This window comes from Bradysia coprophila, unplaced genomic scaffold, assembly GCF_014529535.1.
Source record: "Bradysia coprophila strain Holo2 unplaced genomic scaffold, BU_Bcop_v1 contig_193, whole genome shotgun sequence".
NCBI lineage: Eukaryota > Metazoa > Arthropoda > Insecta > Diptera > Sciaridae > Bradysia > Bradysia coprophila.
The window spans coordinates 2,130,289-2,157,255 of NW_023503456.1; the positions used below are offsets into that span (position 1 = coordinate 2,130,289).

Sequence of the window (26,967 nt, forward strand, 5' to 3'; positions counted from 1 at the left end):
CCATTGGCAAATTTTTAGCCTACATTTGTGCGCAAAAATATTCGTTTTTCGATGATTTCTCTGAACTAAAATCTTTTTTGAAAAAGTAAAACCATTGAAGCATCCAAAAATGTGTTACTTCTAAGGGAAAATTTGGTTTGTGAGTCAAAACTTTACCTACTGGGAGAAAATATTGCAAAATGTGTAATTTACACATTTTGCAAATATTTCTCCAAGTGGGATAAGTTATCAACCACAAACCAACACATTTTTGCATGCTTTAATGGTTTTACTTTTTCAAAAAACGATTTTAGTTCAGAGAAATCATTCAAAAACGAATATTTTTGCGTACAAATGTAGGCTAAAAATTTGCCAAGGGGTAAGCGCTCTTAAGAAACGTGTACCTATAGGTTAGAGTCTCATCAAACATTTGTTTCATCCGAGTTTCAACCCATTACAAACGTCAAGATTTTCAACTAACTTAAAGTGTCGACTCCCTTTCCCCCAAAGCTTCAAGTTCTTTGATTTACAACTACATTTACGGTGTACTAGTTTCTTATTCCAATTCCATTAAAAGTTTACCGAATGAACATTGACTTATTAGAGGATGTGCCTAATATGTTGTCTGCTTATTACGATGTTTTGTCATAAAAGTTTTAAGCATTTGCACGACATCTCAGCCATCTCAGCTCGTGAATATTTATCGGCTATACTCTCTAACTACAGTAGCAGGCAAAACTAACGGTATCCCTTTCTCCTTCTCTCTCTCAAACAGTTATTCCTTTTGTTCTATATCAAAGCGTTTGTAAACGAAAATTCATTGACCTGCCTCAACAATACGATATCTACAAACAATCCAACAACAATACCACTCTCTCTCTGTTATAATAAAAAGTAAACTTTAGTACATTCTTCGACACAACCATTCCATAATATCCACCACACTGAACTCCACCACGTTCTCCCCCATTCCCATCTACGTCATATGAAAAGAGAGAAAGAATGCACACGATGAGAACGAGCAAAATGATTTTCTCCCGAAATCCCTTTATGCGGCAACGTCTAAACAGAAATATTTTTCCTTTTCGTCAGTTCGGTTTCGATGTTGAACGGTTTTAGACGGTTTTAGACGGTTTTTGCGTCCCACATCGGCCAATAGGTCCAACACATTATATTATCGCGTCGGAACTTGACAAAAAAAAAACTGTTGTTCGTTGAAACACTATCGAAGTTGTGTGATCACATATATAAGAGAGATTGGTTGGATGAATTTGAATTTTATTTCATTGAAACTAATATCGCCGATATGCGGCACATTTACAAGAGAATTGAGGCGTTGAAGTGTCGGTGGGTGTAAAAATGTTACGTTAAAGTGTCGCGCTCAAGTATCGAATCCAACAATTTCGGTTAATTTGAATGATATTACATAACATCTGTGCATACAATTGACAAAATTGAACCCGGTCTTGTTGGTTTTCTAGTGAAAAATAATGATTTTACCGACAAGTAAATAGTGCGACACGGGTGTAACTCGTGTAACTTCATATTATATCACCCAATTTATACGAAAACAATACAATATGCTTTTCGACACTCCATTTCGCAGTAAATAAAATCGCGTCGAGTGAATCGTATAATTTTGATGAAACGCTTTCGGTTTACAGCAAAACAAAAATTGTTTTAGACCAACACGCTCTTCCTCACCTATTTATAACTTGTATGTGTACGCTGGAATTATATAATGCTGACTCCTATATCCATGATCCGTGATTAAAGAAGGTAATTAATTATAAATTCCGTGAAAGTTGTGCTAGCTCATTGGAATAAAATAAAAAAATCTTTTTTGGGTTCAGAACAAAATGTAAATTCTTATTTCAAATGTTGATCACGGGTGTACCACTTTACCATAAAAATTGTCGTAAAATACCATCGATGTTAGGCAATTGCCGAAGAGAATTAAAAGTTACTATAACAGAAAATCGTTGTTGCCGAAAACTATAACATTAACGAACTATATGAAAAAGGCAGCAGATTTTGGTTTTGATTTTGTCAAGTTGAATTTCAGTGTAGAACCTGGCTGTAAATTACCATTTGATCGATTACCAGCTGGTCTGCTAGAAAAATACTCGTTAAGCGCTTCTACTTCTTTAATTAAATTAATAAAAATTTGATATTATTTTTTAAAAAAACCTCGGAACGAACCGAACAATTCGTATGATCTGGAATTTCCAATTGTATCACAGAAATCGGTTAAATTTGCATTTAAAATGTTTGTCGATTTATTTGACTGGATCTGCGTTGGGTAATCAAAATTCCAGATCATAAGAATTGTTCGGCTCGTTCCAAGTTTTTTTTTACAATAAGAATCAGATTTTAATTAAATTAATTGGAGAACTAGACGCAAATGCGACTTTAATTCGCCACCCACCGGTTCAAAAAATATTTCGGTACATGTTGTGGTATTGTCGGTAATGAGCTGACATTCAGAAAATTAAAAAACGATTCGATGTTTTTGAACGACATTCAACAGGGCTGGTACAAAAATCAAAAATGTTCTAAGCAGCGACAATAAAAATTGTTCTAAGTTACTGTTACACCCCTGTGATGTTGATGCTGGGAAAGCGGGCGGGCGATATGATTTATGTTAAATCATTTTTGTGTTGAATTCAACGATGAGCGCAAGATTAAAGTTTTATTTTTGGCGCCTCTGAGTTTTCATCGCAGCATTTCCATTTTGCTGTTAGACAACAATGTTGTGTCTCGGGTATTTTTTTTTTGCGGAGTTGTTGGAAAACTATTTCTTGCTCACTTTTAACAGGATAAAAGTTAACATATGAAGTTCATGTAAGCCGCTTAATTGAAGATGGAAATGCGGCTGGGATATGGATTTTTTACAGAAAATAGCATTACTCGCACTTAGTCTACAAACTTAATAGCAGGCAATGGACCCTTTGCAAATTTGTAGTTTACATTGAGGCGGAACAATTTAGCCATGTGTAGAAGTTAAGTCTTTAAGTTAATATGTCGAGTCTCGGATGTAATTGGTAACTTCTTTTAAAATTACTCAAATTTTCCATGGTGGCATATCAGGAACTATTTTTGGGAAAGAATTTTCCTAGACGAAATATGGAAAAACTGAGGAAAATTCGGGAAAATGTTTTCCCAAAAATTATCTCTAAGACGGGATGTGTATGCTCCAGAAACAACATTTTCCCGAATTTTTATCGGTTTTTCCAAATTTCGTCTTGGAAAATGTAGGAAAAAATTTTCTCAAAAATTGTCCCTTGCGCATAAAGATTCCGTTAGCTAAACGGTTCACTAAATTGACGCCGTACAATGAATTCAAACGCAAAATGCGCCACTCCCAGCGATATATCAGTTGATTAGCTTAATATAGAAAGGTGCCGTGTTACATTAGTGAATCATAAGAAAAATGAAATTTCATTGATTTACCTCTGGTTGAAATTTGAAATTTCGTTCATCACAGGTCATTGAATTCGCCATACATGAGAAACACACTCAGTGTATGACGGTCAAGTTTACTAGACGTCGATTTCGATTCTTGATTATCAAGAGCATTAATTCTGTCCACCCTACTGCGCTACTATTATTCGAAAGTCACTCATTTTCGTGTTTCTGCTTTCAACAAGAACGATGCAATTTAAGGTTCCTCGTCGCTATAACAATAATCGGAAATTTTTTACAAATGAAACGAGTATTTGACTCGTATGATATACCACCGGGTTTCTCCTGTATTACGAATTATTCGTTCAATTTAGATTATGGATTCATCGAATCGTAACGGTATGCGTTTAATTAAACCTAAAGTCCTTTGTGCTTGCATTATATGAATGCGTTTTGTGTATATTATTGTGGCACGAGAATCATATCAATAAATTGGTTTCGAATTTGTGGAGCCTGTACTTTAAGCAGGTCTATGTAAAAGCGAGCCATCAGAACAGTCGGAGCGTTTGCTGTAAACCCCTATATCTATTGCGTACGTGACCCTAGTGCGTCTGTCACCGTACTTTGACCGTAAGCCTATTGCGCCGGTTAATGTAGTTAAAGTAAAATTATTATGTAACGTGTACATCCTAAAATTTTTATTTATTGAGTTTAAATACACATAGGGCCCTAGTATCGGCCTCAGTCCGAGGACCCAAATTAAAAAAAAAAAAAATTCAACTACATTCCATGCGGCCTTCGATTACCTTCCAAATGAAACAAAAATTACGAAAAACGGATGAAATTTGCTCGAGTTATATGTAAAATACACATAGGGCCCTAGTAGCGGCCTTAGGCCAAGGACCCAAATTTAAAAATTTTTCAACTACATTCCATGCGGCCTTTGATTACCTTCCAAATGAAACAAAAATTACGAAAAACGGATGAAATTTGCTCGAGTTGTATGTAAAATATACATAGGGCCCTAGTAGCGGCCTTAGGCCAAGGACCCAAATCAAATTTTTTTTCAACAACATTCTATTAAGTGTTCGACTACCTTTTAAATGAAACAAAAATTACGAAAAACGGATCAAATTTACTCGACTTATATGCAAAATACACATAGGGCCGAGTAGCCTTTGACTTCTAAGGCCCTAACTCACGGTCCATTCACTCGATTTTCAAAAACCTTTTTTTTCCTGGATTGGTATTTGCCGTGTCATTTACATTTCCATCGTTTATTTTGCCATAAATATCACCAAAAGACCTTAAATCACTTAGGTGGCCCTAACTCACGAAGGGCCGACCCGAATATGCCCATCTTCGAACTTAGCCTCACTATTTCGACTAGCTTTCAGGAAAAAAAAAATTTACTATGCTGGTGCATGTAATAAGGCTATTACATGTATAGGCAATAACCTTTACATCACTCGCATAGTAAAACGTCGTACTACACACGGAAAATAAAGTGATATCTCGTATCACGATGAGTAAAAGTACCTCGGGCTGCCGCCCTCGGATACTTTTTCTCATCTGGATACGAGATATCACTTTACTTCCCTTGCATAGTAATGTACTATTACTCAAGATATCGACGTGACAGACAGACGGGCAGAAGGACAGACAAAATTTTTATTGCGGATTCGTCATCTAAGAACATAGGCAAACACTTTGCCCTTACCGTCTGCTTCGAATTCCATCAATTACTCACGGCATCGTAATCCTATAAGCCCCTTTGTACTTCGTACGAGGCTAAAAAGGTCGAGACCCTACCACAGTTAAGTGGTTCAATAAAAAGATTATCAGCAGCTCATTCGATTCAATGTAACTTTGTTCAAGGGATTAACATTGAAATAGTTATTTGTGTATCTGTTTTGGACGATTGTTTTTAGGCAATTTCGCGAGTTGTAGCCCGAACGAAGTGAGGGCTACATGCGAAAGTGCCTAAAATCAATCGTCCAAAACAGATACTCAAAAAAAATTTCATGTAAGGGGTCGAAAACCAGAGAAAAATCTCAAAACTCCCTCATTTTCGGCCCCGACACATGAAAATCTTTTTTGTGTACCTGTTTTGGACGATTGATTTTAGGCAATTTCGCGGATTGTAGGCCGAACGAAGTGAGGCTTACAAGCGAAAGTGCCTTAAATCAACCGTCCCAAACAGGTGCACATGTGAGTTTTCATGCAGAGGGCCGGAAACCCGAGAAAATTCGAAAAATTGCCCTCATTTTCGGCCCCGAAGCATGAAAATGACTATTTTCATACCAACATCGAAAGTTGATACTTTCGCCCTCGAAATCCGGGGCGAAAGTAAAAAAATGCAACTTATGTGTTTGAGCGGGGAGAAAGAAAGAATACATAAAGCGAAAGTCAATATACATAATGCGAAAGTCGACTACATAATGTAATAGTCGACTCTTGTCAATAAGTGTACTGCGATCAAAATTGAAATAAAGCGTGCGCCAGTGCTCGTATTGAAATTAACATACGAAGTTGATAATTTTTGTTGCTAATGATTTATTAGTTATTTGTTAATTTTTGATATACCAGGGGGCTGCCGCCCCCTGGACACCCGCATTTTCTGGCTAAATGCCTTCATATTTCAACATTTTGTTCTGCTGTTTGCGATACGTATCAACTATCGATGTTGGTATCAAAAAAAATAGTATGAACGACTCGGGGCGAAAGTAAAATAGTCATTTGTGTACCTGTTTTGGACGATTGATTTTAGGCAATTTCGCGGATTGTAGGCCGAACGAAGTGAGGCTTACAAGCGAAAGTGCCTTAAATCAATCGTCCAAAACAGGTGCACATGTGAGTTTTCATGCAGAGGGCCGGAAACCCGAGAAAATTCGAAAAATTGCCCTCATTTTCGGCCCCGAAGCATGAAAAAATTCAACCTGTGCGATTGAGGCCCTTGCCTTCGGCGCGGGCATCAACTCTCGCACACGGGTGAATTTTTTTACTTTCGCCCCTTGTCATTCAATGTACTATTACTTCTGAAAGAAAGAAAATCCACACAGCTGAAAAACTCAAAAAGTTGAAAATTCTGTTTTTCAGCAAACGTTTCGATTCACATCATCCTCAAAAATTTGAACAATTATTTCTGTCTTGAACCATTATGGCAATCATCAGTAACAAGTCAACGATTAATTCGTAACGTGTGAACGATATATTCATTGATATTCGTTCAGCGAATAGATCGTGTTGCCGTTATAATTAAATAAACAATTTTCGGTCCATCATCATCATCATTGCGAGTCTAACGTGAAGATTTCTATTAGTTTACACTCACTTCAAAATACTGAGCAAAGAAATGAATTTCTTGCTAACTATTTTTGAGCTTAGTGTAGCAGTTAACAGAAATCGCAAATGACACTCGATTGTCATACCAGCCACGATCTACCCATGACGCTGCAAATCCCCAATGCGGCACTGATGAAACTCACTGAAGCTTTTGTTTGAATAATTTAATTTGATTGTTTTTGTCATTGTTGCTTTAGTCATACACACAACGTGTATGGTGTAATTCCTTATCAATGTTACACAGCTCAGTACCTTCGATTGTATGTTATAAATACTCATCTAACTTGCTGGTGTACGACACATTTGCATATCAAAGCATTTACCTCCTGCTTATAAGAAAATAATTTCCAAACAAATGATGTAAGTGCCGCTTCGTGACTCGTGAGTCAATCCATTTTTGATGATACACAAAATGTAACTGCAGAAGAGAATGTGAGACAAAGTAATTTGCAAATTTGCACAAAATCGTGATTATTCTATGGCTCTTTACTGTTACTGGACCGTCCACAGTTTTTACGTGACTCATCATTATAGTTATTTATGCAACAAGACTCATATGATGAAGGTATATTATCACATATACGATGTCGTTTTAACCTAGGCTTCGACATCTAGTACGTGTCATACAACGTTTAATGTAATTCTGTGACGGAATGAACTGTTTCTATGACAAAACACGGAAACATCGTTATACCCACCCAGAAAAAAGAAAATTCATACAATACTCCGGGTATGTGTAAAATTCTTCGGAAAGGTGGAATATACTTCATTAATGTATATGATACATGGACAATGTCTTCTATACGTGGAACACGTTGAAAACGTAGTTACGTATTTCGATTGTCAGATTTGAACATTCATGTGTTACGTATTATGATGATACACGTGGAATATGAATAACTTACTAGTGGGACGGAAGCTAAACGCACATCAAGTATGTTAAACGTATATATAGTGGATGCTGGTCTCAGAAGTGAGGGCTATTCCCTTCATTTTATTTATGCTCGATATACGAGCATATATCCAGCATATCGAGTATATTAGATTTGATTAGAGTACATCTCGTATATGATTGAGGGGTCCCCGGTTCAATTCCCAAAGAAGTCAATTTTTAATTTAAAGTATTTGTTACCAATGACTACTAAAATGTATAATAACTACTATAAACTGGTTAATATGGTGTAAATCGTGGGTAAATTCAATAAAATTCATATTTTTAAATCTCTGTCAAAGCGAAATACGTCTCCCATGTTCATGTATTATATTCGAGCCCGCTGAATAACTACCTTACCACACTTTTTAACAGGTGGCACGAATGATATAGCATTCGTAAGAAATTTCGCTCAGCGCAATTCATATTGACAGTGGACAGTAGTGCAATGCAAATGTCTCAATATGTGGATGTTTGTCTTAGCTTTAGCTTTATGCATGGGCTGGGTATACTGTGGATTCCACAGGTTGGAATCATTAGAAAAATGTTTTTTTTATGAACATTTTTTGTGATAAAATTCGCTTAACATGCATGAAGCTAAGACTACTAGCATCCTTATTTTGGAAGTAGTTTAGCCTCTTAAGATGTGGCACATGTCTAACCGATTTTTGGGGTGGGAACAGTGACCGATGGGAGAGATGGAATGTAGTATTTCGACGAAAATTCCACACATAGCGCGGATAAAATATTCTATCGTTGATGTTACTTCGGTTTATGTAAGTCTTTGCCAGCAAAGCACTTTAGGGCTCGAAATAAGAAATTTGTCACACCAGTGCGAAAAAGTCTTTTTCGCACTCTAAGCCAGCGTGTAATAATCTTCCTCATTACGATCCCTTGGTGAAAATAGAAGTCCCTAATAGTTCGAAAAGCGTGTGCTCACGGTCTTAAATCTATTATCTTTTGAGACGTGGACGTCAAATTCAATCACAGTATTGCATATAATGGCAGAGCTCTGCTACCAGCATGAATATAACAAATATTTGGAAGCTAATGCTATCTTAATAAGCGTTGCATTTCTTTCGTAAAGACAGGAGTCATGATTTGTTAGTGTGAATAAAAACGCACGTGCAATCGTACATCTTTGAAATTTGGAGGCTATTTTGACATTGATAGAATGAGTGTTCGAGCTAGTAGCAGTGCTATGATAATGGTTATCTATGACATCGAGTGCAAAGTACTTTATTGGGGTTTAGATGTGTAATTATCATAAAACACATCGTCAGCCTAATAAAGCACTTCGCATCGAGATGCCTACAACGATTTATGCAACATAGGCACATTATGATGCTGAGTTGCATAAAAGACTCTTATGATACACCTTTCTCTTCATTAAGTCGCAGTGTATATGTTAGGGGAATGGTGGAGCTGTGTACCTATCAACCATGATAACAAATTTCCACGGGATATACGAATTCTCAAAAAGGTATGAATTAAGTTACCGCTACTGTCGTATTACCAATGCTTTATTTACACCATAGTTTCCGTACTGTATAGGTCACATACACAGATCATTTGGCGTATATTACCGAAACTTTGCTTAAAAAGTTGTTGCTCCTCAACGTACTGGTAAAGTTATTTGCTATTATATATCATGGCCATAAAAGAACGAACAAGTTTCATGTTCATTCGCAACGTCCATGACTTTCATTTCACTTCAAAGATAGCTCCGGTGAAGTTACAACTTTCATGGAAATCATCTCTTGGTTGTTGCGCAAACTTTTGTTCAAATATTTGAGTTTTAGACAACAGTTGCAAGTTGTCCGTGATAGAATCCCAGCTAACTTTATTCAAGCATGAATAAGCACAGCAGATTTGCAATGTAAAATGAATGAGAAATTAGATTAGCATTGGAATAATGTTTGATTTACTTGCGGTGATTTTGACCGAATGGAAAAAATCTTTGTAATGGGTTACCGTCTGAGACCAACTAATATTGTGAGTTTGTAGTAATCCACTGCCAGGAAACATTTTTGTTGGATTATGGATAATTGAAATGATCAAGTAGTCCCCTTTAGTACGTTTGAGTGTGCGTTGGATTTTCACGTTATAAATAGTTCTTAGTCATTCAATCAATCTGTTCGGACGTCCTCCAATAAATTCTTATATTCCTTTCGTATTCTCGTTTTTATTACTGCCTCCGGAGTTGGGAAAACCAACAATGTTAAGAGTAGCTTCGGTAGTACTTCGAACAGATACTTTGAAAGTTCAATTGAACGTTTACAAAATTAAAAAAAAATAAACGCGGAGCATTCGTCGATTTGTTTTATATCAACGTGATCTTGTTCACGGTGTTGTTACAGAGGAAAAGAAAGTGTCTCCGAGTCGTTGAAAACGTCAGACACGATCCCAGTAAATTCAATGCAGCTAACGTCAATTAATTGAGGTTAAGGAATACTTGACGAAAAATTAAGTGGGGTTACGCTGACGAGTACCGGCCATGATAAAGAAAAAGATATTTGATGTGGTCAGAAAACATTTTAGTTTTTCCTCAACATAACTGGTGAAAAATTTACAATTTTTTAACCAATAGACTGTTATGATGAATGAGAAGGTTTTTTTAACTTGCCTTGAGGGATACTTCAAAAAATTGTAAGTATTTAAAAATATAGTGACAAGTACCACAAGGTGGAGACTCCTTATTAAAGGCAATCACGGCTTTGTTTAATCAATGTCTCCAATGGAAGAAGTACCAGAAGCCTGCGAAAATGCGGTAATAACATTGCTGCATAAAAAAGGAGACATAACAAAGCTTACCGACCCATAAGCCTATTGTCAACACTCTACCAGTTGTTTATGAAAATCATTACGAAGAGGAACACTAACAAGTTCGACTTCTACCAACCTGTTGAACAAGCTGCTTTCAGATCTGGTTTCAGCACAAACGACCATTTGCAGGTGATGAGAACGCTTATTGAGAAGTGTCGTGAATACAACATCGACATAGTCTTGCTATTCATAGACTTCAGTGGAAACATGGTCGATATTGGACGCATTAGACGAATGTAGAGTAGACACAAGGTACTCCAACACAATTCGATATGTGTACAAAAATGCCACTTCATGTATAAAACTTCATAAGAGCACGGAGAAATTCAGAATCGGCCGAGGTGTAAGGCAGGGTGACACCATTTCACCGAAATTATTCACGGCGATTCTGCAGAGTGTTTTTAGGAAGTTAAACTGGAGTAAAATGGGAATAAAGATAAATGGAGAGTACCTGAGCAATCTCCGCTTCGCTGATGACATTGTACCGATAGCAGCGAATCTAGGTCAGGCTCAGCTTATGCTACAACAGTTAAGTGAAGAGGCAAAGAGCGAAGTTGACCTCAAGATGAACTTATCGAAAACAAAAGTCATGACCAACATCGGGGACGATAGAGAAATCAAAATTGGTGACACTGTCATTGAACGAGTCGACAGCTACGTATATCTAGGACATAAACTGAAGTTAGGTCTGGACAACCAGACTGCAGAAATAAGACGTAGGATTGGTCTTGCATGGGCAGCGTTCAGAAAACTCAGACTAAATGAATAAAAGTCTGAAACGCAAAGTTTTCGACACTTGTGTCCTTCCAGTGCTCACTTATGGAGCGCGGAAACGTTAACTTTAACGAAAGCATCCGAAGATAAATTGAGAGTGACACAAGGAGCCATGGAACGGAGTATGCTTGGAATAACACTCAGAGACAGAATGACGAATCAATGGATTCGACAACAGACCAGGGTCGTTGATGTCATGGAAAGAATAGCATCTCTGGAATGGAGCTGGACGGGACATATTGCAAGAAGGACAGACGAACGTTGGACCAAAAAGATCATGAACTGGCGACCATATAAAAGACGAGCTGTAGGTAGACCACCAGAGAGATGGACAAACGGAATTAAGAATATTGCAGGTACAAACTGGCAGCAAATGGCAATGGATCGTACGAAATGGAAAGAAGTTGGAGAGGCCTACATCCGGCAGTGGATAGAAACAGGCTGAAAAAGAAGAAGAGACCCCAAGGCAAATTATAGATCATTTTCATGACCTTGTAAACGTCAGACACGATTCCAGCTGTCAGACATGTCGAAAAATATCGAATGAATTGAACGAACGATTTTCATGTAAAAACGAGTAAATTGAACGCAGTCAACGTCAATTAATTGAGGTTAAGGACTACTGGACGAAACATTTTCTGGGGTTGTTGACGAGTACCGTATAATGAAAATGATCTATAATCAACTGGTCCTCGGTTTTTTCGCTCTAATCATAACAGTCTATTCATGCAGTAAGTGTGCCTAAAACTTGAATTTTAAGTGAACGATTCGATGGAAAAGTGAACCAAAAATTACATTTCAACGCTGCCCTGTATGAAAATGCACTTACGGCTGCGTGAATCTGAATTATTTCTTCGTTTTACATATAAAACGTCACTTTGACAGATGGAAAAGACAAACTTTTGATCCCAACTACCACATTTAGTTGATATAGTTGGAGCTAAAGAACTACAAAGACAAAAATGAATTTAAACAAGAAACGGCGAGACAACGAAATATTCTCAAGTTGAGTGGTCCATTAGTCTTTGGGCATGGGATTGACATTTTATTTGTTATGTGAACAAAAAATGATTCAGGAATTTCGTGTGTTCGCTCCATGTGATGAAAATATCTGTAACGCCAGTGCAATTTATCAATGAGAGACTAACATGAGAAATAATTCATTTCGCTGTCGAGACATCACCGCGTCGACAATTGTACAAATTAAACCACAAACATTTCGCTATTTATCGAAGTTAGCACTGCCAATAACACAATCCATGTAAACTCATCGCATTTTTTGCAGTATTTCACTCAAAAGAAAGCAATAAAACGAAGAAAGACAGAATAGAAACCCTCGAAATTGAAAAGAAAAACAAAAGATCAAATATTTGTCAGCGGAGTTTCTCTTGTGTTGATGTACCCAACACTGTATAATCATATTTATTACTCTCTTTACAGTGCCATTTTCAAATCCCATCGTCACCCTGAACTTAACATTATACAAAACCCGAGAAAAAAAAAACGTGAAAAGAACTCGACTTACATGTAACCTTTTAACATAATCCCATTTCTACTGTTGGTGTTTTATTGATTTTTGCTAGCTTTCGGTTAGTGGCTGTGCTAAACATAAGTTTTATATTTCTTCTTTATATTTGTCGTTCGGTTCGGTATTCTTTTGGGGTTTGGCCAAACCTTTTCGGTTCATGATGGTGTTCAAAACGTAACAGCAATGAAAATAATTTCCTTTTTTATTTATCAATTGAATGTTGCACATGGCGTTGAATCAGGCTGAGAAAAAGTCTCGGTAAATAATATTTTCCGTTTAACCATCAAACGTAGCGCGCACAAATATTGAGGGTGGGATAAAGTGTGACACTAGTTCGTGTATTTCCAATACGACTGATGTGCCTTATTGCCTTCGGATTCGATTCAAAGCGGTCAACAGGGCTTCATTCGTACTCCACTCAAACATTCCACTTTTCCATTAAAATTGAAAAAAAGAGCTAAAAGCTTTCGAAAGCTCTCCAAAGCACACTGCTGTTGTGGTGTATGAGTATACACAAAAATATTGTTTGAACATTGCAGTTCAAATAAATGCAAATTTTTTCACTGGCGAACTCGAAAGAAACTCAAAGCTCTCGAATAAGCTCTCCACCAAGTGTCAAACTGCCGTTGTATATGACTTCGCAATTTTTTTTAACAGTCGAATCCAAAAGAAGCTCAAAGCTCTCAAAAGCACACTGCGCCGCTGTTCATACACACTTATAATTATTGTTTGAACATTGAAATTCAAACAAAAAGCTCAACGCTTTCGAAAGCTCTGCACCCAAACACACTGCTGCCGCACCGTGTATGCTTGTCTACACAAAAACATTTTTTGAACATTCGAATTCAAACAAGACGCTCAAAGCTTTTGAAAGCTCTCAATAGGTTTGTTCCAAATAACTGTAAACCCGAACTTTGACAACACGAACGCCGACGATTTCATCCACAGAGATGAACATAACCTAAACGTCAACAAATTTCTTTGTAAATTTTTCGTTAAAATTTTCGTCAACCTGAAATTTGAGGTTAAGTTGCCTTCTGTGGATGAAATTTGACATTTCAAAATGACATTGGAACAAACCTATAGCACCTATAGCACACTGTACAGCCGTATGTATTTAAGTCTACGCAAAATTATTTTTTAGAACATTTGGAACTTGCGTCACGGATGCTTGTACTAGCTATGGCCATGATACAATAAAAAAAATTAGCAAAATTGTGATGTCGGATGTTTCTGGAAGTGAATTTAACCTGACACACCATCAATTTTCAATTTCATTTGCAATTAAATTCAATTTTAACCAAAGAATTATTTGTTCAATGGTTAGCCCCAACAAAAATTTGTTTTAACTGAAAAGTTTCGAAAGCAATTTACACCGTGTACACTTCTTATTTGCTGGTTCCGACAACCGTGCTCGACCGGCGAACATGAATTTCCCAGGCTCAACGAGTAAAGTTTATTGTTTTCAAACCGTCTGCGAAATAATTAATCTTAAATTACTCTCTTCTCATGAACTGTACATTTTTTGCTGCTGCTGTTGTTGCTATTTTTTAAAGTCCTCAAAATGTATGGAATATAGGGAAACAGAATTAACTTAATCCCGTTTATGTGTAGCAGCTGCTGCGGAATAAACATGACTTTTCCGAATAGTACACCATTTACTAAAAGTAAATTGGAACGCACAGAAAATGTCCAAAAAAGCTTCGGTAAATTAATCACCGTGACAAAACGTTGAGTAATGAGGCTGTTCAATGAACAACATAACGTAATGCGAGCGTTACGTTCCATGAAATTATAAGTTGGTGCACCTACGACATGTCGCGACATGAGAACGACAGCTGCTTTTTATGGGAGAGAATTCTCAGAAAAATAAGACAAATTGGCTGCATTCTCCAAGCTAAAGGCTGTAAACTTTGGAGAGGTCACGTCATATCCAGATACGCGATTAAGACCTGCTGTAATATTCCCTCTCTCTATCTCTCTCTCTCTCTCTCTCTCTGAAAGATTCAGTTATTACTATGGTAACAATTACAAAGAATATTCCTACTGCTTTTCATATTTGACTGTAGGTGAATTCTTTTGTATTATATTAAAAGTCACGTGCTACCGCGTGTCTAATAAAATGTCGATTTGTATGATCTCGCCAAAGTTTACATTATCTATACCATAGAAACCCACTTTCACTTCACATATTCATTGTATCTCGTTCCATGCTTATCAACTTATCATTTGTGTTGGTTACGATCAAAAATCTGTCTTTTCCATCTGTCAAATTGACGTTTTAAATGTCAAACGAAAACGATATTCAAAGTGGTCAGAAAATAGTTTACTTATCATCTATGTTAAACATAATTGCGGAAAAATAAATTATTTTCCGACCACTTCAAATATCTTTTCGTTTGACGTTTAAAACGTCACTTTGACAGATGGAAATCACAGACTTTTGATTCGAAATGCTACATTTATGTCAGGAATTATTTTTAGGAAAATATTTTCTTGAATTTTCCCATATTTTCCAAATTTTTTTCCGGGAAAATATCGGAAAATGTCGAAAAATTAAAGAAAATACACTTCTTCTTTTTCAGTCTGTTTCTATCCACTGCTGGATGTAGGCCTCTCCAACTTCTTTCCATTTCGTACGATCCATTGCCATTTGCTGCCAGTTTGTACCTGCAATATTCTTAATTCCGTTTGTCCATCTCTCTGGTGGTCTACCTATAGCTCGTCTTTTATATGGTCGCCAGTTCATGATCTTTTTGGTCCAACGTTCGTCTGTCCTTCTTTACACTCTTTGCCCAAAAATAGTGCTATGTTATAGGTAGAAACTGTGTTTGCAAAGAGCTTTTGCACAGCTTTTCGGTACATACAATTGACGGCGCACATCCTATTTGAACGTTTTTCTGACTACACAGATAACAATCAAGAGTTAAAATTGTAATTTTTCTGGGATTACACCTGCTAGGGATTAAAATGGTAATAGTGACATACATGACCTCACGTCTGTAAACGCTTCAAATTTTTTAACGTCAACCGGTTTCACAATTTGGAAACCCTAATTATTTGGGATTTATTGAATAAATTACCTCCAAGAAATCTTCAGATCTATGTCCATATTTCTATCTGTTTACATATTTGAATTTCGTTAGCATTTCATAATTAGCCCGAAATAAAATGTTAATCCAAATAACACAACGCAGAACCCCACTCAAAGTGCACAGTCTTCAAAAGAAGAAGATTTTAAATAGAAATTGTATCATGGGCGCCCGTGACGCAAGTCCTATTACAAGAAAAAATAAAAAAAAATAAAAAATTTGTGTCGTAGACTGCAGAACCATATATACAGCAAATATTGAAGTTAGTCCGTCCGTCCATCCGTGTTTCCTATCTTCTAAAGTCTTCTTTAGAATATCTTGAAATTTTGGGAGTAGATTCTAGTCGTCATTCTAAGACATTCCAGAAAAAAAAATTGGGGGGAACGGGACTTGTTTGGGAGCTAGGGCTCCTCGAAGATCCCATATAAGTCCCATATAAGAACACCTTCAAGTGTGTGTGTGTGTGTGGATGTGTATGGTAGAACAAATTTGTTCGCTTTTGGTAAGCTCTGCTCACCTCAATTTTTTTTTCCTACAGTGAACGACATCTCAAATGTCTCACTGTCAAATTTTTCTGAGAATTTTATTGTGTCATTGCAAATTCACAATGACATTCTCTGAAAAAAATGACAGTGAGACATTTGAGATGTCGTTCACTGTAAATTAATAATTTTTTTAATTTTTAAAATTTTTCAAATTTTTTAAATGTTTCAAATTTTTTAAATTTTTAAAATTTTTTTGGTAAAATTTTTCTTCTAGAATTTTTTTGGCTTAATTTTTGCTTTGACAATTTTTGCGTACAAGCGCAGAATGCGTCACCTACAGCGATATCAGTTGTTTTGGAAGTATGCCCAGGGACTTGCGTCACTTTTACTCTTTGAGTGTTTTTAACTGATAGGAGATACAGTGCAAAAATGTGCACATCGACCAATGTTTGATTTCCAAGTACAGTCTACTGAAATCGTACTTTCGGGTATTACTGGAATGAAAGGAATATCCACCGCTTAATCCTCGTTATTTCCATTCAATTCAATTTTGCTTTCCTTATACATGAAGATTATGAGGTGTATTCAAATTTCAATTGAAGGTTCATTGTACACACTCATGTAAAATAAATTCAATTTGAAAAGTTTTTCAATTATAATTGAGGGGCGGATGCTGGATGTTTTTATTTTCATTTTTTATTATTTTTATAATCATTTTTTCTGCACAAAAATACGGTTGATTGTGTGGGCTTGTTAGAGTTATAAAAACACCTTTTTCATGCACGGTATGTTACGTTTACGATGCCTATTAGAATTGACATAACACTTGCCACAGGAACATAATCAGACAGAAATTAAGTACTGAAAGTATGCTCTGTTTTCGACCATTTGGAAAACTGTCCTTGGATACTTTTTGAAATGTACTGAACGTAGTCCAACATATTTCCAGTGGCGTCTGGCTTAATTGGTATTACTACTATTGTATTAGCTCTCAATTGTAAGGAAATAGCGCACTTCTTGAACTAAAGCGAATAGGACTAAATCGAATAGGACTAAAGCGAATAGGACTTAGGCGAATAGGACTAAAGCGAATAGGACTGAAGCGTATGGGACTAAATCGAATAGGGCCAAATCGGATGGCAATAAAGCGTTTTGAACTAAATCGTTCGGGACTAAATCGTTCGGGACTAAATCATTTGGGACTAAATCGTTTGGGACTAAAACATTTGGGACTAAAACATTTGGGACTAAATGGTCCAAAAATACTAAATTCAGGAAGTGTGGCAAACAAGCCTACAAATTCCGTAAAAGCGCTTGAGGACTAAAGCGTATGTGACTAAATCGAATAGGGCTAAATCGGATGGGAGTAAAGCGTTTTTGACTAAATCGTTCGGGGCTAAATCATTTGGGACTAAATCGTTTGGGACAAAACGTTTAGGACATAATGGACCAAAAATACTAAATTCAGGAAGTGTGGCAAACAGGGCTTCAAATTCCGTAAAACCGCTTGAGGACTAAAGCGTATGGGACTAAATCGAATAGGGCCAAATCGGATGGGAATAAAGCGTTTTGGACTAAATCGTTCGGGACTAAATCATTTGGGACTAAATCGTTTGGGACTAAAACATTTGGGACTAAATGGGCCAAAAATACTAAATTCAGGAAGTGTGGCAAACAAGCCTACAAATTCCGTAAAAGCGCTTGAGTGTAATGAAGACGGCATTGCAGTGTAATGAAAAAGGCACCAAAGACATAAATTTCGGGAAATGTCGGTTTTTACGAAAGGTGCAGTTTTGATTCTCCAACATACCTTATATGGCCATTCCGAAATAGAAGTAATTATAAGAGAAAGTAGCACATCATGATCACCATAGAAGTATATACCATTCATCCACGAATCCCGTACAGGTCTCTTGATTTATTCTTATTCCTTTTCTCATAAATATTATATTCATCGCATTTCATTTTACATAGACAATGGAACAGACATTTCAACTAGTTTATGATGACAGAAAGTGCGGAAATAAAGAAAACTGAAAGGCTGCTGCTGCGAGCAAATATTCATTCAACTAATTAATATTTTCTCTTTCGGAAGCGTAAGCTTTCATAAAAATTTCTAAAGTTTGTTGAATTCCTTGTTATAATGCCTTCGTACAAGCGGAAATCAAACAAGAAAAAAAATTTCCTGTTACCGTCAATTTGTCTATCTGTCGCTTTTCTAACAGAACAAAATGAAGGTTTTCGTGAAAGTTTTTTTTTCCTACTTTTAAAAGCACAAATTTGACATGTTGTTGTTCGGTGGGATATGCGGGAAATGATTAGTAAATGTATTCATATCCAGTTTGAGAACTGGAAATCATTTGATGAAATGAAACCAATTCAAATGCACGCATTAAGCTGATGAAACTGACTCAATTTGAGTGTTGAAGCAAAACCCATGAAAGAATCCCTGATCCCGGTGGATTACTGCTTGTACTGAGCTCAAAAGTGTAAACTGTGTTCAGAAGTGTTCGCTGCGCTCAGAAACATTGATTTGTGGTGTCCGTTTCAAGTTAAATTCCGTTTGAACTCAATTTTCCCTATTGTTTGTGACGATAATAATAAACGATGAGTTATTGCCAGCATTGAGATTATTATTTTCCAACAATAAGTGCCTGTAAACGAAGAAAAAGACACCCCCTCTGTATAACGGTGTAACAATTTAACAAAAAGAATATTTTTTTCTTCGATCTAATCTCCAGTTGTTTTTGATAATTAAATTTTCGTAAATGACACCCCCTCTAAGTAATTATTTCATCATTTTCGTGTGCCATCGTTTTACACACCCGATGGGAAATAATAACAATGAGAATTGGATGTGGAAAACCAATTCTACGTTTTACCTTTCGAAAAATTGATATTTCACTTTTTCATTGTGCAAAGACGCTCCAGCTGTAGTACGTGTATTGTATTACATCTGATGTACCTATATATATATACCAAACACAGTCCGGGGTCCGAGGGTATGATGAATTGGGGAGGCAATACAAAACATAACCATTCATATCTTATCATTTTAACGATACTTCTCGCCGCCACACACACAATTCCCCAGCTTGATTACTTTTTCAATATTGTGTTAGGACGGTATCATGACATAATATGTTTCTCCCTTCATAACGGGAATTTGATTTCCTATTGTGTCTTTCTACCTCTATCTCTACAAAATATACTGTATACATCGCCTACAAGCACCGCTCAAATGGTTTGGGCGGTGGTGGGAGAGCATTTCTTTTCCATCATTTTATTTTTTTGATTGTCGTTTAAGCGAACGGTGAAAGGACGTTGGGGGGATGCCCATTTTCCAGCATTTCTGTAAGAGCACTCAGTTTTGACGTAGAAAAATTTCGAAATGAAGCTATCGAAGGAAAGTACAATTTGGAAATTTGTAATTAAATTGTACTTTGCATGTGCAATTAAGAAATAAAAGGCGAGGACAAATTGTCCGGGTCGAAAAGTTTTCAGATAAACGATTGGCAAATTAATTAGACGAAACTTAATTAACGGAAAAAAAGGGGTGTGATGGTTGCCTTTGGTGTATCGAATGATTGTCTCCCGTCTATCTATATTGTGGCAGAGTAAATTTAAACTGTTGCACTTGACGATGATTTTAGACGTTTACACTGAATTATCCGCTTAATTTTTGAATTTCGGGTAAAAATCCTCAAGTGAACTTTTAATTATTTTTTTTGATTGCAAAATGATTGTTTAATGTTCAGACAATGTCGTCCTGCAATGCCGTTCACATTCCGTTCTAGGATTTATGCTTTAAGTGGAGAAAATAACAAATTCCGACAAGATCGAAGTTTGTAGTTTTCTATGACCATAGTTAAAAGCAATGGATCCTTTGCAAATTTTTAGCCTACATTTAGGCGGAAAAATATTCGTTTTTTTGATGATTTCTTGAATGAAAAACTTTTTTTGAGAAGGCAAAACCATTAAAGCACGTATAAATGTGTTACTTATAAAGGAAAGAATAATTTACCCCACTTGAAGAAACTGTAAAGGCTGTGCCTTTATCAAATAATTGAAACACAGAAGACTTTACAGGACAAATATTTATTGCGTGTTGATTGACTCGAGTGCCGGTAATGGAATGAATCTCTATTTACAAGTATAGGGATAAGATGAGCGTACAAACATTTACATGTGTGATTTGTGATTCATGATAGAGTAGGAGGCGAGCTCCTACAAAACCTGTGCAGATTACATAAATTTACACAATCTGCAAAGGTTTCTCCAAGTGGGATAAGTTATGGCACCCAAACGAGTGGTAACTCACTTCTAGATTAAATGGATTAAATGGTATTAAATGGATTAAATGGATTTAATGGATTAAATGGAATAAAAATTGGATTAAATGGATTAAATAGGAAAAAAGTTCATTTTGCCAAAAACTGTAAAAGTCTTAAAAATTGTTGATTTTGATCGAACCACGTACTACAACTCATACTACAATGTTAAAAAGCGAAAAAATCCACTTTTAGGAGTTTTTGGTGTAAAGTGGATTAAATGGATTAAATGGATTAAATAAATTTAATACCATTTTTCACAACAAAAAAATTCCTATACCTCACGAGTACTTAAACGAGCTGGGGATCGTGCAAATCTATTTTTCGCAATTACTTTACAAATTTTTCAGGTCGGTAGCCTAATTATTTCGGTAAAACTAAAAATTTTTTTTTGGATTAAATGGATTAAATGGATTAAATGGATTTAATGGATTTAATGGATTAAATGGATTAAATGGAAGTGCGTCACCCCTCGCACCCAAACCAATTTTTCCTTTAAAAGTAGTACATTATTGGCTTCTGCTTTTTCAAAAAAAAAAGTTTTTGGATCATAGAAATCATCAAAAAAAACGAATATTTTTTCGCCCAAATGTAGACTACAAATTTGCAAAGGGTCCATCGTTATTAAAGGCTACATCATGCAAAGTACTAGCAAATTGTACCAATGCAAAAAGTTGACAGATATGAGTTATACATTTCGATACATTGAATAAACATTGTGAGTGTTGTGTTATACAAATTGTCCGAAAGGTCATTATTAAGTCCTATACTCGTTTTCAAACCACGACACGCCAAAAATCCTTCACTAAGAGATGGCGCTGATGCTAAACTCTACGATATTGTGCCTTCAAAATTCATGAAATATTTGTGAAATTTTTCGCCATTTTTGACGTAAGAGTCAAACCACATCGAAACTTTTTGTCGTGAAGTGACAGTTTTGACATTGACATTTTTGACGCTGCCATTTTTGACATCTGAAAAATTTCGTCATAACCTCAATTGAAAACGTTAACTGAACACAAAACTTGTCTTTAAACAATTAATTGTGAATAATATTACAGTGTTATCGTATCCTTTTCAATTGAGGTTATGACGAAATTTTTCAGATGTCAAAAATGTCAATGTCAAAACTGTCCCTTCACGACAGAAAATTTCGATGTGGTTTGACTCTAAATGACCGAACTCTGCGATGGAATAAAGAAATGATCCCGTACCCTATACGACACACTCATTATGACATTTTGGGATATTTTCACTAAATCTTCTCCGATTTCAGTAAATTTTTCTTTCCCTGATAAAAACTATTGATAAGATATGTTGAGAGTGACACAAAGAGCCATGGAACGGAGTATGCTCGGAATAACACTCAGAGACAGAATGACGAATCAATGGATTCGACAACAAACCAGGGTCGTTGATGTCATGGAAAGAATAGCATCTCTGAAATGGAGCTGGGCGGGACATATTGCAAGAAGGACAGACGAACGTTGGACCAAAAAGATCATGAACTGGCGACCATATAAAAGACGAGCTATAGGTAGACCACCAGAGAGATGGACAAACGGAATTAAGAATATTGCAGGTACAAACTGGCAGCAAATGGCAATGGATCGTACGAAATGGAAAGAAGTTGGAGAGGCCTACATCCAGCAGTGGATAGAAACAGGCTGAAAAAGAAGAAGAAGAAGAATGTTGAGGCCCATATGGGGTCTTCTTCTTCTTCTTTTTCAGCCTGTTTCTATCCACTGCTGGATGTAGGCCTCTCCAACTTCTTTCCATTTCGTACGATCCATTGCCATTTGCCGCCAGTTTGTACCTGCAATATTCTTAATTCCGTTTGTCCATCTCTACCTATAGCTCGTCTTTTATATGGTCGCCAGTTCATGATCTTTTTGGTCCAACGTTCGTCTGTCCTTCTTGCAATATGTCCCGCCCAGCTCCATTTCAGAGATGCTATTCTTTCCATGACATCAACGACCCTGGTTTGTTGTCGAATCCATTGATTCGTCATTCTGTCTCTGAGTGTTATTCCAAGCATACTCCGTTCCATGGCTCTTTGTGTCACTCTCAATTTATCTTCGGATGCTTTCGTTAAAGTCAACGTTTCCGCTCCATAAGTGAGCACTGGAAGGACACAAATGTCGAAAACTTTGCGTTTCATTTTGCTTTTGAAAATGAGTCTGAGTTTTCCGAACGCTGCCCAAGACGCAGTTTGGTTGTCCAGACCTAACTTCAGTGGACATATGGGGTCGGTCGTCCGAAATCTCAATAAAGTCAGAAATAAACCCTTTTCGAAGTGGAGAAAGCCACAACATGCATAGCTGTAAACCCTAGCTTTACACCTGATAAATCACATCAGAAACGAAATCAAATTTTTCTGAAGTTTTTGGTTGTGGAAATAGGGGAAGGAGTTTGTTCTCTCATCATTTGTTCGTCATGCGAGTCGCCACCGGTCAGCGGTGGACTTCGATTTATCATTTTTACAAGTTGTGCATTGGTACATACACTAAACCCCCTGAAAGGAACTCGATGTTTCTTCAGAAAGTCATCGCTTTCGTTTTTTTCTTCATGTTGCAAGTGTGTATTTCACACACTTTCGTGTGTGCACAAAAAGTGTGTAAAGTACACTCTTTTACAAAGTTTTTACACACAATGTGTAAAATACACGCTTAAAAGAGCCCGTGCGACCCAGTCGTCATATTAGCTTCTCTCTGGCTTAGTAAATTTAAATTTTCGATCACATTGTCCATGAAAATATTGTTCGTGTTAAGTGACAGAAGACCGAATTGCCGACAGCGTCAATCACTGACTGTCCTGTGAAGTTGTGCTCAAATCCACACTATATTCTACGGCGAATTAATGTGAAGTAACCGTTTCCAAAATTAAATTTTTTCGACTAAAAACTCACGATTGGTGAGTGGCTATACGACAAAAATAGTTTCAAGTCGATCAAGTTAGTTGGTTGAGCAAGGTCGATGGAAACAGCCTTTGACTTCGAAAAGTGTTTATTTCTGGCAACCCTAACGTTGACCAAAAAAACGACATTTATGGTCATTCTCCCTGAGATTTTGGGCTACCGATCTCATATGGGACTCAAACGTGTCTCATCAATAAGTTTGAGGTAAAAAAAAAGTTTACAGAAATCGGTTTTCATTCAGTCACTAACCCTACATCACTGTACAATACACATCCAGCACACACCTAGTTATTATACACCATTCCAATTAATTATTGTTTCGACAAATGATAATACGTAAGCTCACGTCTCCATACAGTCCGAAGCCTCTGGAGACAGTGGAATAAGTATTTTACGTGTCTAATTAAACACGATCATCATCATATCCGTTTACCATGCCCACGTACACTTCATAAAATGTGTTCCGACTTCAGTGTCATTTCAAATGAACTCCACCACAACAGTTGTGTGTTCATGTTCAGTTCATGTTACATTGCATGGAATTGTCTGAATAGAACATTCCGACTGCAGAGAAAGACGAATGAATATCCTCAATTCAACTTCATTCTCTCCACATGATACTTTGTTGTTGCTTTGAGCATTGTTGTTTGACATCGTCGTGAACTCAACGGTGATATTGCTTTGATACGTACGTGTACAAGTAAAAGAATTTAAATACAGTGCGCTTTGCAAAAGGGGATGTAAACAGAGTGAATATGTAGCAATGAGACACACATTTATGAAAGATTTATAAATCTGTTTACTCCCAGTGGGAGTTGCGGGAAATCACAATCTCGGATAGATCGAATGAACTGTTGAGTATTGGTCTTAGCAATCAAATTAATTTGTGTAATCACAGTAGTTCGACACAGAAGAAGTATGAGTCAGTCTAAATTGTAGTTTTGATTTGGAGAACTTTCATTAAATTATTCCTTTTGTAATCCCGAGTTTCATCAAATATAATATCCCGTGTACGAGACTTCCAATATGAACTACAACTTGAAATAAAATTCGACGTGTCACTGGGCGATTTTAAACGTTCAATTCGGAATTGTAGTGACTCTTTAAAATTATCGTGATTATAGGTCCTCGTCGTATCACATACCAAAGCCATTGTGATTTTGTTTACGTTTCCATGAACGGGTCGAAACACACAAAGACATTTTGGCAAAATGTTGACAAAAATGTAAACGTAAAACAGTAGCTTACTTACTTAGGCGGGCACTACAACCTACTATTGGTTTTGGCCTCTTCCAGCAATCTTCTTCAATCGGACCTATTCCGCGCTAACGTTCTCCAGTCGCTCACTCTTAGTACTTTTAGATCAGACTCAATTGCATCTTTCCATCTCGCTCTTGGTCTTCCTGGCCTGCGTCTTCCATCGGGATTTGTATTTAGCAGTTTCAGTGGTACACGTTCCTCGTTCATTCTTTGTACATGACCGAGCCATCTTAATCGATTGATTTTGATGAATTTGACTATATCAGGCTCCTTGTAAAGCTGATACAGCTCATGGTTGTATCTTCTTCTCCAGTTGCCGTTCACATTGACACCTCCAAAAATTGATAATGCGCTGTGTGCACGGTTACATGAGCTGATTGTGAAGATTTGGGAACGTCAAGAAATGCCAGAAGAATGGGAACTCGGAATCATTTGTCCAGTGTATAAGAAGGGTGACAAAAACAGTCTTCAAAATCTCATCCGGTCAAAAACACTCAACCGCAACCTTAAGTGCGAATTGTACAGATCGCTGATTCGACCAGCTGTAGCATATGGATCGGAAGCTTGGTGCATGACACAAAGTGACGAACAGACACTTTTGGTTTTTGAATGGAGAATTCTTCCATATTTAAAAAGTTCTCCGGGTAGATTGTCTGATCCAGGGGCCTCGTTATTCTTGAGCTTGAGAACAGAAGCCCTAACTTCCTCCTAACTTCCGTCACACCTTGTGCGCTAGATTGTGAATCCGGTTCCGCTACTTCTTCCGTTGTTACTGTTTGACTCTGGCATAGCTCTTGAAAAATTCTGTCCATCTTTCCAGCAGAATGTTGCTACCTGTTTGAAACAGGCTGTTTCAATAGTTATTTATACATGACAAAGGATAAAAAGATGAAAAGTAGAGTTTTCGTGTGAATTTTGTTGATCCGAGGCGAAGCCGAGGTTAATAAACACACTAAAACGAGACTTTTCATTTTTTATCTCGAGTTACGTAATGATTTTACATGCGAAGCCCCACGAAAATCGCAAGTAAAATAAACTACATACTTGTGCGGAAAATCGTTGTTTTGACTCGTGTGGTTGTATACTTCACCTTCGGCTCAGCATACAAACTACACACTCAAAACAACGATGTTCCGCACAAGTATGTAATCAAGTATAACATGCTTCCGAAACCTGAAACAATTTTTTTCTTTTCCCTAGGCGTGTAATAAGCCACTTTCGACCCTAGAGAAAACAAAAGCATTTAAATTCAATTTTAGATAATAAGTGTGCTTCGTTTAGTCGTTTTTCATTTTAATTTGTCCCAGATTGGTAAGATAAATTGCAAAAAAACGTTGCCGTAGGTTTTACCGGTCTGTTCTAAACAATATTTTTGTTTGTTTTTGTCAATAAATCTGGGACAATAGTATTTTACTTTACTAGTGAGGTAATGTGGCCTTTCACTCACTAGTGAAGACCCTTTCCCTCGCTCGTAAAGTAAAACGCCGGCAAAACGAAGCTACTTTACATTGGTTTCATTGATTCTTTTATCGATCAACGAACATTTTTGTTGTATAAAATTTGAAACAGGCAGCTGCATTTCCGGAATGTTGTTATTTCTTTCGTCAACATTTTGCAAAATTGCTTTATTTATTCAAAGCGAAAAAAAAAGACTGCTCGCATACGGCGCAGTCAGTAAAAAAACGATCTTTTCAATTAACAAATATTACAATAAATAAAAATCATCCGCTCTATTACTTCATAAAGTTCCAAGAATACATGCCGCATTGCCTCTTTGTATAGCAATAGAAATTTTCTGCAACAGATAATCTTTGGAACGTGGCTCCCCTGATGCTCTCTTCATCAACGATCCCAACTTGTCAATAAATTTCTTTGTTTCTGGACCCATGCAACCTGATGATTCGAATTGTGTTTGCGTGTTTTGACACATTCGTAGAAACAATCACAGAATTTTCACATTCTATACAATTAGAGTAGTTGGTTTAGACAAGTTGACATACAATCATGAAAATTTTAACGCCTCAAGGTGGGCTCAGAGACATCCGTTTTCAGTTGACAGTTGACAATAGGTTCATCGTGCTAATTGTTTGAAAT

The 26,967-nt window shown here is 36.7% G+C and overlaps 1 protein-coding gene across 3 annotated transcripts in view; it reads left to right on the top strand.

The window, feature by feature from the left end:
* The first annotated feature begins 1,088 nt into the window (after positions 1-1,088).
* Positions 1,089-26,967, top strand: part of LOC119075225 — a 126,098-nt gene continuing 100,219 nt past the window's right edge. For all 3 annotated transcript variants that reach the window (XM_037181613.1, XM_037181614.1, XM_037181616.1), the window contains exon 1: positions 1,089-1,758. The gene's annotated coding sequence lies outside the window, so the exon portion shown is untranslated. The remainder of the gene's footprint in view (positions 1,759-26,967) is intronic.